The sequence below is a fragment of the Mytilus trossulus genome, chromosome 1 (assembly GCF_036588685.1).
Source record: "Mytilus trossulus isolate FHL-02 chromosome 1, PNRI_Mtr1.1.1.hap1, whole genome shotgun sequence".
Taxonomy (NCBI): Eukaryota; Metazoa; Mollusca; class Bivalvia; order Mytilida; family Mytilidae; genus Mytilus; species Mytilus trossulus.
Window position 1 is genome coordinate 29823073 of NC_086373.1, and position 19098 is coordinate 29842170.

Below are 19098 nucleotides of genomic sequence, written 5' to 3' on the forward strand. Positions count from 1 at the left end.
CATTGTTTTGTTTATATTAGACCAGTTTATTGTTTTCATAAAATAATAGGTAAAATTAGAATGCTTTTCAAGGAACCACTTTGATTAATAAATATATAATTGACATAGATGATATGATTTTATATCAAAGTCTACGAGAAAACCAATGCGCAGAAAAATTATGAATATTACAAGTAGTGACAATTTAAGAGACCTTCCATATGCGGATTTCGTGGGGAAAAAATTGGTTGAATCAAAGACATATAATACTTATTATATTTCTCTGGTTGAATGTATAGGGAATCATTGAAGCATGACTGGTTCGTGTCGCTTATTCTTTAGTTTTTTATGTGATGTCATGCGTACTATTGTCTGTTTTTTTTTTTTCATTTTTAGCCATGACGTTGTCATTTGTTTTTCGATTTATGAGTTTGACTGTCCCTTTTGTATCTTTCGTCCCACTTTTAGATTGTATGTACTCTAAAGCATCCGGCTTCGGATTCTGAGCATCCACAACTGATTGACGTCACCTCTAGAAAAGGTAGTTGAAGTCCGGCTTTAACTTTTTAAATTTTGAACTTCTGCTAGAGAACCATTGAATGAAATAGAACCAAACATGGCATGCATGTTCCTTATTAGGTGATGACCAAGGGTGCAATCAACAGCTTTTTACTATGACGTCATATTTTGAGGGACAATGTATAAGTGACCCTTAGTGGTGGACTGATTAATAAAGATACTTGTATAAAACTAGATAGCACTGGAATCAGAATGTTCTCTAGTTTATAATGGATTTAAAAAAAAGTGTAGTTTTAATAGCATAAAAAGTTTTATCCAGAGAAACTTAGTAAAACATTGCCTAATTTAAGCTTTAAAAACCTGAAGACATGATACCTGCACATTTTTTAAAATCAAAATTGTATGAATTTCATAGAGTTTTACCTGGTCTTTCAAAAAATTCATGCTTCAGGGTACGTTCGCCTGCTCTGAAAAGAGCTACAATGGCTGTAAATAAGTTTTCAATTTTCACTGCCAAAAAAACAGACTGTTTACAGTGTTGTGTCCCCTCAAAATATGTATATTTAATCTAATTTAAAACATTATTTTAATCATTCAGCCTGGTTTAATTGAAGTTGATTAACATATTTTGACAAACAAATACAAAAAAACATGATACTTGTTCACCAATTATGTTGATAAAAAGGGACTTCCCTCCATGTCTATAACCCCTCTTTTTTTATATACGAAACTGTTTATAGCACCCCAAGTGATGTTAAATAATTTGTAGCCGATCTATCCTCCAAGATGAACGCCATCAGAGGACTTAGTTTAATAAAGGATCCTATGGGAAATACATACACATGTCTTCTTTTAGAGAACCACTAAATGGAATGAAACCAAACATATCATGAGGTTCTGACAAAGTATTATTACTTTGTAGCCAATCCATCATCTTAGATGGCCGACAGCAGGGGACTTATTTTATCATAGGACCCTAAAGGAAACAGAATCACTGCTTTGAATAAAACTAAACATGTCATACATGTTTCTTATGATGTAACTGATGGAGTGTTGATTTACTGATCAAGATGGCTACCAGGATTTATTATTAAATTACGGGATCAACATCAAACCAAATTTGGCCTCAATCATTATTTAAGTATCTAACTGTTTTGATTTTTATCTTTTTTTTTTATCTGATTTCAAAAACCCAAGTAGAGTGAGGTGAGCGACGCAGGTTTACAAAGCAAACTAAAAATTTAACGCACCAAATTCATTGCATAATTATATAGAGAAAAGAAATTTCAAGACATTAGGTGAAACAATTAGAGTGTACCCTTTTGTGATTTCTATGCTGTTACCAACATATTTATTATTACATCAATATCATACTTGTAAAAAGTGCAATAACCGGTTGGAAACCTAAATAACAACAGAAAAACATTATCACTTCATCAAATTCCATTGTATTGACAACTTTTTTTTATTAATAACATCAATATCATACTTGTAAAAATTGCAATAACCTGTTGGAAATCAAAATCACAACAGAAAAAAAACCCATTATCACTTCATTAAAGGGAGTAGTTATTTAGGATCAGCATTCATAAATGAAGATATTTTTCTATCCTGTTAATATGGTTAAGACACTATCAGTTGACAGAAACGTCTTTAAAAAGTTTTAAATTATTTAAAGTTGTACATTTAAGGAAATGTTTCGTTGTTTGGACTCATTTAAAGTTTATAACGTCTTAATCTTCCGAATTTAGCATTTACCGACGCAATACAGCTATCGGTTACATAATAGGCAAAACGGTTAAGATGATATAACTTAAAATAAAATCAGAAATATGGCAGTTGTTATCATATAGTTCGTTTTGTTGCACTTTGGTGTACCTATTGTTCCTTTGTTTTCCCCTTGGTGTATTTTATTGTGTATGTAATATAATGTACTTTACTGAAATGTGATTAAACATTTCACTATAATAAAAAAATACTTACTATTACTTACTTACTATACATTTTATAATTTGAGAAAAAAACTCTATTATGTTTGTAAAAAGGCTAAGATAGCAATTTCTCAAAAGTTTTAGATTTTGTTCTTTTTTATGTAACTTTCAGTTTGGTGCTTTTAATTTTTTATGTATTCGAATTGCCAATGTTTTTTAAGTCTGTATTTAAAGGTGTGTGGACAAGTTCATTTATATACATATTATCTATTTAATATTATTCCCAAATTTGTACTTAGTTTATATCTATTATATCTATTTACCCATTACTATAATGATCTTACTATATTGAACATATTTTGTATTATATGGTTCAATGAATTCAAAATATTCTATTTGGGCTCTTTGATATTTACTCACCACTGGCTATTGGACAAACTACTTAACTTAATAGTTGTTTTATCTGGTTCTATCTAGTTTAACAGTTCACCTTTTGACAATATATATTGTACGTTTTAACTATATTGTCAATGTAGAACAAGAAACACAAGAAACAACACTAAGAGCCGTATCCAGCATTATAAGGTATTTACATTTAAGGGTTTTTCAAATTAGTTTATGGTTAAATGTTTTTGATTTAAATATTTTATTTAGTTTCATTTACTTTGCTAATTGCATTGAAACTTTATATTTTCTTAATTAACTTTCAATGTCATATAGTATTTTATATAGTAGTATGGTCAACTTAATTTAGTGAACAGTTTTCATTAGCATTGATTAACAAATTGTTTACATTCAGAGTGGTCATTTAACTGTATTTTGCATTATTATTTATTTACAATTGTGTAATTAAACATAATGTACATTATTTGCTACAAAATGATATATTCATATGCATTTATATGTAAAGTTGTATTTATTTGTTAATATCTGTATATTTCAGATCTGTCGTTGCCTTCTATTCTATGTTATATTTATTAAAATATATGAACGTTCTGCATTCAATTTATCTGAACCTTATTCCACCTGGTCACAAATGTTTTCACTGTAAGAATCTGTGCGATTTTGAGGTTTTCGTCCTTTTAAAACACCTCTCTATTGCTGTGAGCGTCTGTACCACTTAAGAAGTCTTTTGACAGAATAGTATTGAAACCAAATTTATTATAAATGCATTTTTTTTTTCATATTTTGTATACGATTCAGTGAAGATATACGTATCTATTGTTGTAGACGTTATTTTGACTTCACGATGGCCGTTTTTACTTTTTGTGGTAATGTTTTTTCTTTATTTAACATATATCGCCATTTTCATACATAATAATCGAAAGAATTACTTAACCTACCATGCAGCGTATGCAGCAGTCATATTTTTATTTTCCCAACCGTACAACTATCATCGGGAACATTGTTGCTATGATTGATGGCGACAGCTTTCTCAATTGTGTGATGGCTCTGAGCACGGTTCGGAGAGTTTCACTCAGACTTTCATAGTCGAATATTAAAACATATTGATTTAAATGTCTGTATATATTAAATGAAAAGAACAACCATTAAATACATCAGTGAACACAGTAATATACATATCATTTGCGTCTGTCCCAAGTTAGGAGCGTCTGGCATTTGTTAGTCTTCCATTGTTTTTAATTTTAGCTTCTTGTGTATAATTTGGAGTCTTAGTATGGCGTTCCTTATCAATGAACTAGTATATATATATATTTGGTAAGTGGCCAGCTGAAGGACGCCTCCGGGTGCGGGAATTTCTCGCTGCATTGAAGAGCAGTTGTGACCTTCTGCTGTTGTCTGTTCTATGGTCGGGTTGTTTCCTCTTTGACACATTCCCCATTTACTTTCTCAATTTTATATAAAAATATCAGAATGAAGAATTTTGTTTTGGCTAGTTTCTATGCGATTGTTGTTATCCTCGATGTTCGTGTAGTTGCTGATTGCGTCGTTAATGTTAAAGGTGTCGTTCTGTTTGATCGACATCTGCATATCAACTGGCAGCGTACATCTTCGATTCTGAAAATGTAGATGAAGGGGTCTACCAAAGGATTGAGCAGAAGCAAGTTGTTATTTGCTCTGACGACGTCGTCATTGATAGTACAAGTAATGTTAGCGTGCAGACCGTATAGGGTTCTGGGTAAAATCGAACAAGCTGTTACGATGATGATACAAGTAAGCGTAATCATATTACAGCGCATTCGCGAAGCTGCTTTCCTTTCCTGCTGAATCTGTAACTCACTCAAGCCCAGTTCTCCATTTACCTGCTGACGAGTCCGAACTATTCGAAAAATAACAATGCTATAACAACATGCTATCAATGTAACGGATAAGGCATTCACAACATCTACAAAAAGGAGATAGCTTTTCTCTGTATTATAATTGGGTGCACATGGAAATTGAACACGTTGAACTTTGTTGTTAAATTCGAATGCACAGCGACATAAAAAATAAACATGTGAAAACAGAAATCCTAGTCCTATAGCAATATTACTCGTTAATATAGTCAATATTCGTTTTGGTGTTCTGAATGTCGCATTTAACCTTTGAAGGCACATTATAAAGGTCACCAAGAGAGACGATAAGATTGAAGCAGGTATAAGATGCACGAGTACTAGACACTGGTCTTGATGTGGACCATCAGTATAAAAGTCGTTCGTGTTCATTATAATTGTTTGCCACGCATACTCAATCATCATACAGGCGTCACTAATGATAAGAAAAAAAGCTAGTCTAAAAAATCTGTTTTTAGCTAATTGTCCAGTTTTAGCTAACGCTACTGCTGCAAAAATATGAACTCCAAATAATGTTATGCATAATCCCAGAATAAAACCCCACTTCATTTTCGAAAGTTAAGGTTTTCCTGTTTTGCTTTTATTGTGCTAAGCTGACGCATCTGCTACATACATGTTAACTCCAAATAACATTGGTATGCATACTCTACTTCTGTTTTTAAAAAAAGGTTGATTGTTATGACAGTTTTTACTCCGTTGGTTTCTTTTATACAGCATCCCTTTATTGTGATGTTGGTAGACAATTATATACGTCATATGGGAGGGGCACATTATTTTAACTTGATTTGTTTTTTGTGTTCTTTTTATCTATGCAGATTTTTTTTATATAGAACCGTATTAACGATTACGGAACACTTAGCTGATTATGCTGAAAACAATCGGAATAATTATATATACGTATGCGATTATCAACTATGATTTTGATTAGCACCTGTCGGTTGACGTTATTATATATAAATGCGATATTTAAAAGAGACACTTAAAGATCATTAGTCTTATACATACATATAAGACTAATGATCTTTTAAACCAAAAGATGAAAAAATTAACTATGGACGTTGGTCTTTCAATTACTATACATAACTAATAGTACGGCGGCTTTGTGAAAAATTGTGCACATCCTGCTACAAGCATGAAATTTGGCATAGACCTTCCATAACTATTATCCTTTTATTTCAGATTAGGGAGGCATTTTTTTTAAAAAGTCTCACTTCCGGTAAAATTCAAAATGGCGGACGTCATACTTAAATCAACCCAATATCGAAGGCTAGTGTGTAAAAATGTGTTATTATTATGCTACTATCATAATATTTGGTACAAACCTTTGTTTTTTACTATTTTTGGATAAATTAAATAGATTAGATGTCTTCAGAAACCCTTTTTCCGGTTAAAATCCAACATGGCGGACATTGTACTCAAATAAGCTTATTTTTTAGGGAGGGTAATTGAAATGTGTTTTAACGTATTGCTACTATAATTACATTGTGCAGAAACCTTTCTTTGGTGCAGTTGATGGATACAATGTATAAGACATATGTCTTAAAAACCCTTACTTCCGGTAATATTCAAAATGGCGGACATAGAAATATCAATTTATTATTTAAATTAAGACTTATAAGTATAAGTCATGTTTATGTTGTTAAATTGTTCCTATAGACTCAACTATAAGACAGTTATTTTTAGTTCTAATTTTCAAAGCTTTTGATTGGCTGTTAATTAATTATGACATCATTGATCGTTTAATATTGTTACTGCCAGGTCTTGTGTCTTATCAAAGTGTATACAGAGTTTATACAACATTCTATATTTTATTACAACTTATTTATACTATTGACATTATTATCATCATTCGATATTTATACGTTTTCCAAGGATATAACTGTTCTCAGATTATTTGCGAAGTGGAATTAAAACATAAACACTCGGACATTGACCTTTCAGTGATCATGGCCGATCGCCGTGCACCTCGTTTCAGACAGAGGTCTAATCAGTGGAACAGTTCCGACCCAGCTAACTGGACTGCTAACAAATTGAAAGTTGAATTGGAAAGTATTAACATTTTTGTTCCTGTTTCTCTGGGAAAAAACATGCTTAAGAAAATTTACATGGATAACATCGCGCGTAGGAACATCGCCCCAGCTGACAAACAGATGACAGGCAACACCTCACAGACATCTGCATCAACAGACATTGCACCAAATACATCTACTTCTGATGCAAGTTCTTATTTGAACACAGACACAATTGCCATTTCTAATCAAGCTCCCGATCAAAGAGATTTAACCTCGGACAGCGGAAGTAATTCGGCTAGAAGCAGAACCGTGACAGAACCGCGGATGAATTTTCAGAGTGGAATGAGCGGAACTACGTCATCCAATATGGCGGCGCCCAGTGCCAATGTCAACAATGAAGTTATGACAGTGATGTTAAATTCAATGCAGTCCATGCAAGGAACGATGCTTGGTTTACAGCAGACAGTTATAAAATTAATTAAGATCAATGACAAACCAGTAACCGTTGGCGTTGAGGATAACAACATGAGCACTGCATACGCAGCCATGAGAAACAACGATCCCGATCCAAGGCCAAGCACCAGTTCAGGAGCTGAATCTCCATGTAGCCAGACTTTCCCATTAAATGGTGGGTATCGTTTTCCTATATCAGAATTCGGGGTTCCATCAGAATGCATTTCCCATGTAGACATTGTTTCTGATGCTTTAAAGAAACGTATTTGGGAGGGAAAAGATTTTAACTTAGCGGCCCTGTTAATTCTAAAACATGAAGCAGACAAGAACATTGTTCAACAACAAGGGTCTATAACAGTCAACTTATCTAACCACGAAGACACAAGGCTTCTCAAATCTTTGACCATTAGTGAATTCATAACTGCCTTTGGAAAATACAAGAGAGTGATGTGTTCGAAATTCACTAATAGGAGAATTGAGTTGGACAGATACGAGGTCAATATTATTGATATATACAATGTATATGGGGCTAAGTTTCATGACTACCATTGTCAATTTTCAGAGAGGGCAGCAGCAGCATTGAGAGACTGCAACATTAAAGTTGATTGGTCCATCAAAGATACCACTATGCTAAGTATGGTTGCAGGGAATGCTAAGGTCAATTCATGCTCTTATTGCGCATCTACCATGCATTTGTCATCATTTTGTCCACAAATTCAAAATACAGTAACAAACAAAGTGGCCAACAAAGCTAGTTATTCTAAGAGTTTTACTTTTGCTGTGAAGGATTTGGACCGTTATGGTAGAAAAAGAGTAACTCATAATGAAACTGAAATCTGTAATAACTTTAATGATAGGGGGTGTAATAGGCAACCGTGTCAATATGCGCATATTTGTTCTATTTGCTATTTTAATAACCATGCAGCATTCAGGTGTTCAGGAAAGAAAAATCCAAAACAAAACAACACAGACAATATTAATAAATGACTAGATTTTAACCAGAGAGAACAAGTTGATGCTCCAATTAATGTAGATGAGTTAAAGCAACAGTTACATAATCATCCAGATAAACAATTTGTAAACTATTTATGCCATGGCCTTGCTTTTGGTTTCGATACCTTAATTCCTAATACACATGTTCCTACTAAAGAATGTCGAAATCTAAGATCAGCTATTACTCAACCAGATATTGTTGATAAACTTATTAAAAGTGAGGCACATGTTTTGTATTAAATGGCGTACAAATTATTATTTCTATACCAAACTTGCATTTGGCTGTCGATCAAGCCCAAGAATTTTTGATAACTTGTCGCAAGCAGTATGTTGGATAGCAAAGAATAATTTTGGCATAGAATTAATTTTGCACCTTCTTGATGACTTCATAACTTTTGAACATCTACATAAATGTGGACAGAGAAATATGGATTTATTATACTACATTTTTGACACTCTCAAGATTCCAATGGCTAAACATAAAACTTCAGGTCCAGACACAGTTATTGAATATCTTGGAATTATTCTGGATTCAAATTTAATGGAGGCAAGACTGCCAAACGATAAACTTATTCGAATTTCAACTTTCTTGAAAGAGTTTCTGATTAAAAAATCCTGCAGAAAGCGGGAGGTGTTACAATTACTAGGCCATTTAAATTTTGCATCTAGAGTCGTCATCCCAGGGAGAACATTTGTATCCCAATTGATCTTAGTGTCAACAACAGTTAAGGCGTTACACCACTATATCAAACTAACATGTGAATGCAGGGAAGACATTCGAATGTGGCTCTTTTTTCTTTCAAATTGGAATGGTGTCAGCATGTTTTATAACAAAGAAAATATAACTTCTGATGATTTGTGTTTATATACAGATGCCTCTGGTTCTATCGGTTTTGGTGGCTATTATAAAGGACTGTGGTTTGCTGAATCATGGCCATCAATGTTTTCAAATTTAGTAGTTGATGAGAAAGAAGTATCTAAAGCTTTTAGAGAATTGTACCCTATAGTGGTATCAGCCGTTTTGTGGGGACACATGTGGAAAAAGCAACGAATAATTTGTATGTGAGATAATGAGGCTACGGTAGTCATCTTGAAAAAAGGACGTTCCAAATCAGCTCATAAATTGCCTTTAGTAAGGAGACTTACATTAATTGCTGCACAACAAAGTTTTGTGTTTGTGTCTAAACATGTACCAGGAAAATTTAATTCTAAAGCTGATGCTTTGTCTCGTTTGCAGATAAACAACTTCATCGCCTTGCGAAAGAAGCACAGGAGGTTCCATGCAAAGTTCCTCCTCCTCAACTTGTGTTATGGAGCTCGACACCGTAGTTAGCCAGTTGTGGGAGGCAGCAATATCTACAGGCACAAGAAAAACTTATGAAACTGGTTTTAGATCATACACTTCTTTTTTATTATTAACTGGTGTTGTTGCTTTAATATTGCCTGGCTGTGTACCAGTCAATGAACAGTTATTATTACTTTTTGTTGCTTATTGTACAAGTAGACTACATATAAGTTATAGTACTATTAAACTGTATTTGTGTGGTATTATGTTCAAATGTTTAGAACTTAACATAAATTATCCTGATTTAACTAAGTTAAGACGACTCAAAGCTATACTGAATGGAGTAAAGCGTACTTATAAAACCAATCCTAAACCAAGGTACCCTATAACTTTTGATATTTAACAGAAAGTCTGTCTCTGGCTGCGCCAGAACAGTAGTTATGAGAATTTATTATAAGAAACTATGTGTACAGTTGCATTTTTTGTTTTTTTAAGATGTGGTGAATTCACAGTTAATAGTTGTGGAAATTTTGATCCAGCTTTTAATTTATGTATTTCAGATATTACTATTCTAAGCGACAGTATACATCTTAAGCTTAAAATTTCTTAAACAGATCCTTTTAGACAAGGTGTGACTATTAAACTTTTTGAAACATGTACTGAGATTTGCCCATATATGATATGCTGTTTGTATATGAATAATCGCTTTCAAAGGAATCCGTCTCCTGAAACTCCATTGTTTGTCGATTTAACTGGGGCTGCTGTCACCAGAGCTAAATTTCTCTCTTTATTCAAACATGCTTTAGATAGTTTAGGTATTAACTCTACCTATTACAGTGGCCATTCTTTTCGTATGGGGGCAGCGACAACTGCCGGTTCAGTTCAGGTTGAAGAACACTTGATAAAAGTTATGGGAAGATGGTCATCAGATGCTTACTGTAGTTATATAAAAATTTCAGAGTTTGACCTGAAAAGAGCTCAAAATTCTTTAGCAAAGAATTGATAAAATTTGCAAATTTGTCAATTATTATATAACTATATATTATTATATGAGATACATTGTACTAGTTTTACAGTATACTATATTGCAGATCTATTTAGGATCACTTGTACGTCTGTCGTCATTTAGGTTTAGGAATATTAGGACTTATGTAGTGTAGTAAGATACATGTAATAACAATGATATGATTTCATGTATATACATGTATTGCTTTGATTTATTTCTTTGGTTGTTATAACTTTTACTTAATTTTGGGGCACTCAGACCGCATACATTTCATGTAATCAATCTAATTTATGGCCGTATTAATTAATTAATCTGGTAATGTGATTACATAATTCATTAATTCCCCAAAATTCTGTAGTTTTCATTTGTTTCCATGTACAGTACATGTACATTAATATTTGAATGGGCTATTAAATTTGTCTACCAGTTTTGCTATCTTCATCCACATCAATTTGAAGTAATGCTCTTCCGGCTCTTGTAGCAGACTTGTCTTCCGGCTCTTGTTGTTCTGGAATTTTCAACTTTTTTAAAATGTACTGTGCTGGTCATTAAACTTTTGGCTGTAAGTTATTCCCAAAACCACTTATTCTATCATGTTGCAATGTTTAAATATAAAGTTGACACTTCCGGTAAAAATATGACGTAAATTTCAAAGATGAGTCCTCAGTACATTTCTTCGATGTAGACGGTTTTGGATAGATTGATTAAAACAAATTAAAATCACTATGGTACTAAAACATATTTCAAATTACTACTATTTGGCCAAGAATACATATTTATTCACAGTCACCATCACATACACAAAAGTCTGCACGGGAGACCCGATTTTCCACATTAAAAATGACCGCTGCATCCTTTCTTACATCCACAATGTACAAGCTTCTGAAAAAATTATGAGGCCTCAGAAAGACTTTTTTTAAAAGGGACCCTCTTTATCCCTTCGCAATCCATTAGTTCCTGGACTAGGTAGCATAAAAACCAATCCCAAGCTCGTCTCACTTAACACCTGCATTAGTATATTGCACGTTTTACATGCTTGAAATGACTAGACCAAGTTGTGGGAATAGCCTCACTTATAATTAACCTTCCCTTTTGTGCAAAAAATGATTTTCTTGCTTTGTTAATCATGTTAGCTCCATCTGAAAAGTTTGCACGATCTTACAGTAAAACACTGGTGATTTAGGCTGAACAATCGTCATTCTTTATGTTAAAGTCACATCTTCAAATACCATCAATGTCTCCCGTGCAGTCTTTTTTTCCCTTTCAAGCAAAGAGAGAACCGTATCGTAAGGTATGGATCAGCAATAAGTATGTGTGATCACGAATTGCCTAGTGCATTTGAAAGGCCATTGAGAGATGTTAATCCAAAGATTTTTGCCTCCCAAAACACAATCCGTAGTTCGTTTGCCCCTATGTCACGGAATAGCGAAATAGTGTTGACCGCATCATCAGTGACTGTTAATCATGACTCGTTTAAGTTCGTGTTTCACTGCATCAGACACATGCACCATGATTTTAGTGTCTGTCGCTTGAGGTGAACATGATGCTACACTTGAAATACATCACGTGGTGGATAAGTTAAAATATCCTGAGCATTTGTTGCTACAACTACCATACTCATCAAAGACCGCATCCACTCTTGTTACAGTTTCAAGGTACTCATCATACTCGTTAGGGAACACCTTGAAACTGTAACAACAGTAGATTTAATGTTGGATGCGAACATAGACAATACTGGTAGTTTGAAAGCTGCTAAAAGAAGCAAGAGCAACATTTAGAAGAAAGGATATACACAGACGAATCCAGGGTTTAAACATCCTCAAAATTGGCAAAGTTTTCTGAGAGATGTCGTCAATAATAAAGAACTTTTAAGTTTTCATTCACAGCAGCTTTCTCAATACAATATTGAGTTCAATGTAGTTGTAGCAAAAAATGCTCAGCATGTTCAGTGTTATCCACCACTTGATGATGTTTCAGGTTTATCACCACGTTTACACGAAGAGACTGACACTAGAATCAAGATCGATGTATCTGATGCAGTGAAGCACAGACTTAATAAAATTACCGGTACCAATTTCCTTGAAGTAGATACTAATACTAGTAATACAATACTAATATATGTCTCTTCAGTGATGATCGTGGCCAAAATATTTGAAATCCAAAGCTTATATAAAGAGATGAAGAGCTATAATCCAAAAGGTCCAAATAGTATAGCCAAATCCGTGAAAGGAATCAGAGCTTTACATGAAGTACATACATTCCTTAATTTATAATAATTTCTAATATCTTACTGAGTCATGACTCGAACAGTTATTGCTGTCATTGCTGTTTCGCTATTCCGTGACATAGGGGCAGACAAACTTTGGTTAGCATTTGGAAGGGGAAAAAGCATAAGATATATATCAATCCATGACCTTTCAAATGCACTAGGCATTGAAAGATAACACGTTTGCTGGAAAAGGAACTGCGTTGGTGACATTAATGGACGTTGAAGATGTGACATTAGCATTTAGAATGATGAATGACCAGCCAACATCACCATATGGATTTTTAGAATTTATGGATGTGAGAAACAATACCACATAAAATTGAGAATGGAAATGGTGAATGTGTCAAAGAGACAACAACCCAACCATAGAAAAAACAACAGTCTTTGTAAATGAAGGAAATCAGCTGTCCGAATGTGAATTGCGGCCTAACGAGTATGCTGATTGGGTATTATGTCCTTACCTTAAGAAAATACTTTGAAACTGTAATACGAGTGGATAAGGTCTTGGATGCGTATGGTAGTTATAGCAACAAATGATCAGGATATTCTTTCTTATCCACAAGTTCAGCACCAAGTTCACATTTACAGGCAAACACTAGAATCATGGTGCATGCGTCTGATGCAGTGAAACACGAACTTAAACGAGTCATGATTCGAAGAGTCGTTAATGATGATGCTGTCACTACTGTTTCGCTATTCTATGACGAACTATGGATTGTGTTTGGAAGGGCAAAAGACTTTGGATTAAAATCTATCAATGGCCTTTCAAATGCACTAGGCATTGAGTGATATGACACACTTATTGTTTTCCATGCCTTTACCTGTTGTGATACGGCTCTCTCTTTGCTTGAAAGGGAAAACATACTATGTGGGAGACATTGATTGCATTTGAAGATGTGACTTTAACATAAAGAATGATGATTGATCAGACTAAACCACCGCGATTTTACTGAAATATCGCACAAACTTAACAGATGGGTATAACATGGTTAACGAAGCAAGAAAATAACTATTTGCGCAAAAGGGAAGGCTTTTTGAGGCTATTCCCTCAACTGGGTCTAGTCTTTTCCAGCATGTAAATCATGCAATATACTTAGGAAGGTGTTTAGGGAGACGAGTTTGGGGTTGACTCTTATGCTACTCACGCCAGGCGGGGACAAAGAGGATAACTTTTTAAAAACTCCTTTTGAGGCATCATCATTTTGTCAGAAGCTTGTACATTGTTGATGTTAGAAAGGATGCCGTGGTTATTTTTAATGTGGAAAATCGGGTATCCCGTGCACTGCGATGTGTGCATGTCGTGGTGATCGTTATTTTTGGCCGAACATTGTAGTTATTTTAGATATGTTTTAGTACTGTAGTGATTTTATCTTGTTTTAATCAATCTATCCCAAACTTTACATCGACGAAATGGATTAAGGACTCATTTTTGAAATTTACGTCATATTTTTACCGGAAGTGTCACATAGCAAATGTCACCCAGAGAGACGATAAGATGGATGCAGGAACGAGATGTACGAGTAATAGACAATGGTCTTGGTAGGGACCATCAGTATAAAAGTCGTTCGTGTTCATTAAAACTACTTGCCACGCATACTCAATCATCATAAAAGCATCATTCAGTATAACAAAAAATGCTAACCTAAAAAATTTTGGCTAATTGCCTAGTTTTAGCTAAAGCTACTGCTGCAAAAACGTGAGCTCCAAATAATGTAATACATAATCCCAAAATAAAACCCAACTTCATCTTAAGAGTAAGCCTTTATTCTGTTTCAGCTCACGAAACTGCTGCTTAAACATAAATTTCGAATAACGTTATGAATAATCTCAATTCACTTCAAATTGTTTATATTCAACCAAATATTGTCAGATGTTCGCATAACGTGACGTAACTAGCTAGTCATATGTCACATGGGAGTACCTCAATGAACATTAAATGTATATATCTTCAGTGTTGTTTTCATTAATGCCGATATAATTTCTGTAAAGAGGACCCTATGATCCATTATGATATATTAAGCTTATCAGACTGAATTAAAAGTATACCATTGCAAACTTTTATCTTACATACCCAACTATATTAGTGGTATTCAGGACCGCTAACGATAGATATTATAGGGTATACAATATTGTTGAAATCAGAGCGATCGTATTATACGTCTCTGTTGAAACGTATACAATAAAATATTTTTTACAAATGTTAAACTTTATATCGATTCATTGAATGCCGAGATTTAGCTTAAAATATTGAATTAAAAAAAAAATTAAAGTCATAAGAAACCTCAAATTAAAAAAAAAATATGCATATGTTTTTTATAACTAAATGGATACAATTTATGTACATATACTTTTTTTCTGAGGAAAATTCCTTCATTTGTCCACATTTAGAAGAAGTTCACTTATTTTTAATTGCTTCCTTCCAGGAAGCAATTTGCCGACATATTTTTCGTATGCATAGTGACCTGAGCGTAACCCTCCTCGTAAAAATCCGGTGATTGCAATGCGCATGGATCTGTCATTAAAATAAACAATTATCTGGTTGTACATGTTAAACACGTGCTCAATATCCATGTTTTTTTTGTTATTTGTTTACCATAAGGTGAAAATCGGTAAACTTCGGCTTTAAAGCACGGCATTTAATGAGCAGCCATATTTGTTAAATCATAACAGACAGAGAGAGAAAAAATAAAGATTATACGATATATTTGCGTAAAAAATGAGAAACTCGTGCATAGTGGACTAAGTTTAGGAAATATACATGCATTGGTTCAAGAATTTGATAAACATTATTTTTCACCACTCACTGGTTTCATATGACTTTAAATCATATGCAATGAAATCTTGTTGAATTTCCTATAAAATAAAAAATATATCAATATAAATTAAAATTTGAATTACTTTAAAATAATTATGGAAACATAAATATTTTAATATCTTTTAAGCAAAAATATTATTTATAAAGACATTTTTTAATATATATATTTTTTAAAGCTTATTATTACAGATAATTCTTCTGATTTGACACGGGAAATTAAGAGAAAGTTTATTTGTTTATTTATAAAAACTTTTGAATATCGCAAAATTTAAACTCCTGTTATACATGTATACACAGGATGTTTAATGTCACCTGGTTGCTTTTGGTTTGCACGTCTACCTGACAATATATTGCTATGTACATTTTTTGTTCTAAGAGGAATGTTTTAATATATTTCTAAAGAAAGATAAAATAAACAGACAAACACCTTTAAAAAAAAAGAGATTTTTTTTTATTATAAATTGTATTGTAAACTGTTTTCTGGCAACAGTATATCCTGGATATCTGTCAAATAAATGTTCCCGAGACTCACTTAAAATATTATTTTTTTATCAAGAAATTTTGAAATCAATCATTTCGAAATATCCCCAATGAAAAAAACTGAAACATCAGAGATTCTGCATGAAACTATTAATATAATCTAAAAAAAAGTCTTACTATACAAATCCTTGATTTGATGCAACATTTCCATATACATCATCCGCCATTTTGAAAAGTCTCGAAAAATTACCTTTTTCAAATCCATGTTTGACAGACTTTGACTTGAAATTAAACTGTTTTGAGTAGTATTCTTCCCCAAATATATGTTTTAATGTACTTAATCGATTTGCAAAGTTTGTTTTTTATGTACGGAATTTCTTTATTTGTTGTACACGTAGACATGAAGACTTCAGTATGTTTACTAGAGAAATTTATCCTGTTGAACTTACTTTAAATAAAGCTAATACTAACAATGACCACTGCCCTTTCCTCGATCTTGATATCTATATCACTAACAGAAAGCTGAATACTAAAATTTATGGTAAAAGAGATGATTTTTCATTTCCTATCGTTAATTATCCATTTTTAGATGGTGACGTTCCCTTGACACCATCTTACGGTGTTTATTTATCTCAACTTGTACGATTTGCTCGTAGATGTAACAATGTTTTAGATTCGAACGAGAGAAATTTATGTATTACTGAAAAATTATTACACCAGGGTTTTCGATATCACAAACTAGTCAAAACATTTACTAAATTTTATCATCGGTATAAGGACATCATTCGTAAATATAGCTCAACATGCAGACTTCCTATACGTTCAGGTATTTCACGTCCAAATTTTTATGGAAATATTCTTTATAAAGCACAAAGGTGTCAGTATTCACCTCAGAAACTAACAAAACCTTTGAATAAACGTATTAAGAAGGGACATGGTTACAATACTGTTTACAGGTCATTAAAGATTGAATATTTTGGCGTTAATATTGATTCACTTATAGGATCTTTGCATCGGAACTAAACACGTACGTATTCATATACGTATTCAAAATTTTACAGAACATTTTACTATTAACAATAACCACAATAAACCTATTTCTCGTATCAAACATAAACTAAAAGAACTAGCCAATGAATTTGTTTTTGTACCGGCCGATAAAGCTGCTAATAATATTATTATTGTTTGACGTAAATGTAACATTGAGGTTCGGAAAAAAGAAATCACCAATTCACCAACATTCCAACTGACTCAATTTTCAGAAAACGACATCTGTAACATTCATAAACTTTAAGCTACCGCTTTACAAGCAGAACCAAATACAATGAAAGTCCCAACAATGTATTGGCCTCCGAAGCTACACAAAACACCTTACAAATAAACCTGATAATAAATTGTTCAAATAAGGCCTTCAAAAATAGTGGAATTAACTACTTTTGGAATGTCAAAAACTCGTTGGAAGTACTCGATAAATTGCATGCTTATATTGGTAATTTTGAATCTGTTCAAAGTATTGATTTTTCTACCCTGTATACCACATTGCCTCACATTCTCATTAAGAAAAAATTCACACACCTAATTAAATTGGCATTTAAATAGTCAGAATGTGAATATATATGCTCAAACTCTTTTATGTCATTTTTTAGTAGCAATAAACAAAAAAACTATGTCAATTGGACATGCTTTGGTACTATATATGCCCTGGAATTTTTACTAGATAACATTCCGTATATCGTCAGGTTATCGGAATTCCAATGGGGACTAACTGTGCACCACTTATTGCGGACCTGTTCTTGTATTGATATGAGTTACAATGTTTGACAAAAATAAGCAAAGACCAATCGAAACATCATCTGATAAACAAATTTGATAATACTTTTAGATATTTGGATGATATTTTGGCTCTCAATTATGACGACTTCAGTATGTATACTAAAGAAATTTATCCGGTTGAACTTACTTTAAAAAAAGCTAAAACTAACAATGACCACTGCCATTTCCTCGATCTTGAAATGTATATCACTAACGGAAAGCTGAATACTAAAATTTATGGTAAAAGAGATGATTTTTCATTTCCTATCGTTAATTATCTATTTTTAGATCAGTCAGTTTAATTGAAGTTTGGAGCTGGCATGTCAGTTAACTGCTAGTAGTCTGTTGTTATTTATGCATTATTGTCATTTTGTTTATTTTCTTTGGTAACATCTTCTGACAACAGACTCGGACTTCTCTTGAACTGAATTTTAATGTACGTATTGTTATGCGTTTACTTTTCTACATTGGCTAGAGATATAGGGGGAGGGTTGAGATCTCACAACAAACATGTTTAACTCCGACGCATTTTTGCGCCTGTCCCAAGTCAGGAGCCTCTGGCCTTTGTTAGTCTTGTATCATTTTAATTTTAGTTTCTTGTGTACAATTTGGAAATTAGTATGGCGTTCATTATCACTGAACTAGTATATATTTGTTTAAGGGCCAGCTGAAGGACGCCTCCGGGTGCGGGAATTTCTTGCTACATTGAAGACCTGTTGGTGACCTTTTGCTGTTATTTTTTCTATGGTCGGGTTGTTGTCTCTTTGACACATTCCCCATTTCCATTCTCAATTTTATGGGTATTGGTTATTTAGAATGGAGTCAATGGAGAAATGACGAGAAAAGGTGTATGTTTTTACAATTCTAAAGTGACAGACTTTAATAAAAAAAAAATGAACTGTTAGGACCAACATTGTTTGATAGAAATATGTTTGAATATCAAGGATTGATTTGCAAAAGTTAGAAAACGGGTTAGGTTTATGAGAAAATTAAACTTTATTGAAGCATCTATGCATTTTTTATGGGGAAATATAAAATAAAATGACGGCTAGAATACGTCACAAAAGTCACGTGATGTCTGAATAACTTAGTTGGATATGCTAAGAAAAATAAGCATAAGTCTTATTTATAACTTAATTTTTAAGTGTACCTCAACACTATTTTCAAGTTCAAGTTCATATAACCATGTAAATATGCTAGAAGAAAGGGTCTCAATTTCCCCAGCCAAAGCTTTTCTCTGTGTGTTCTGT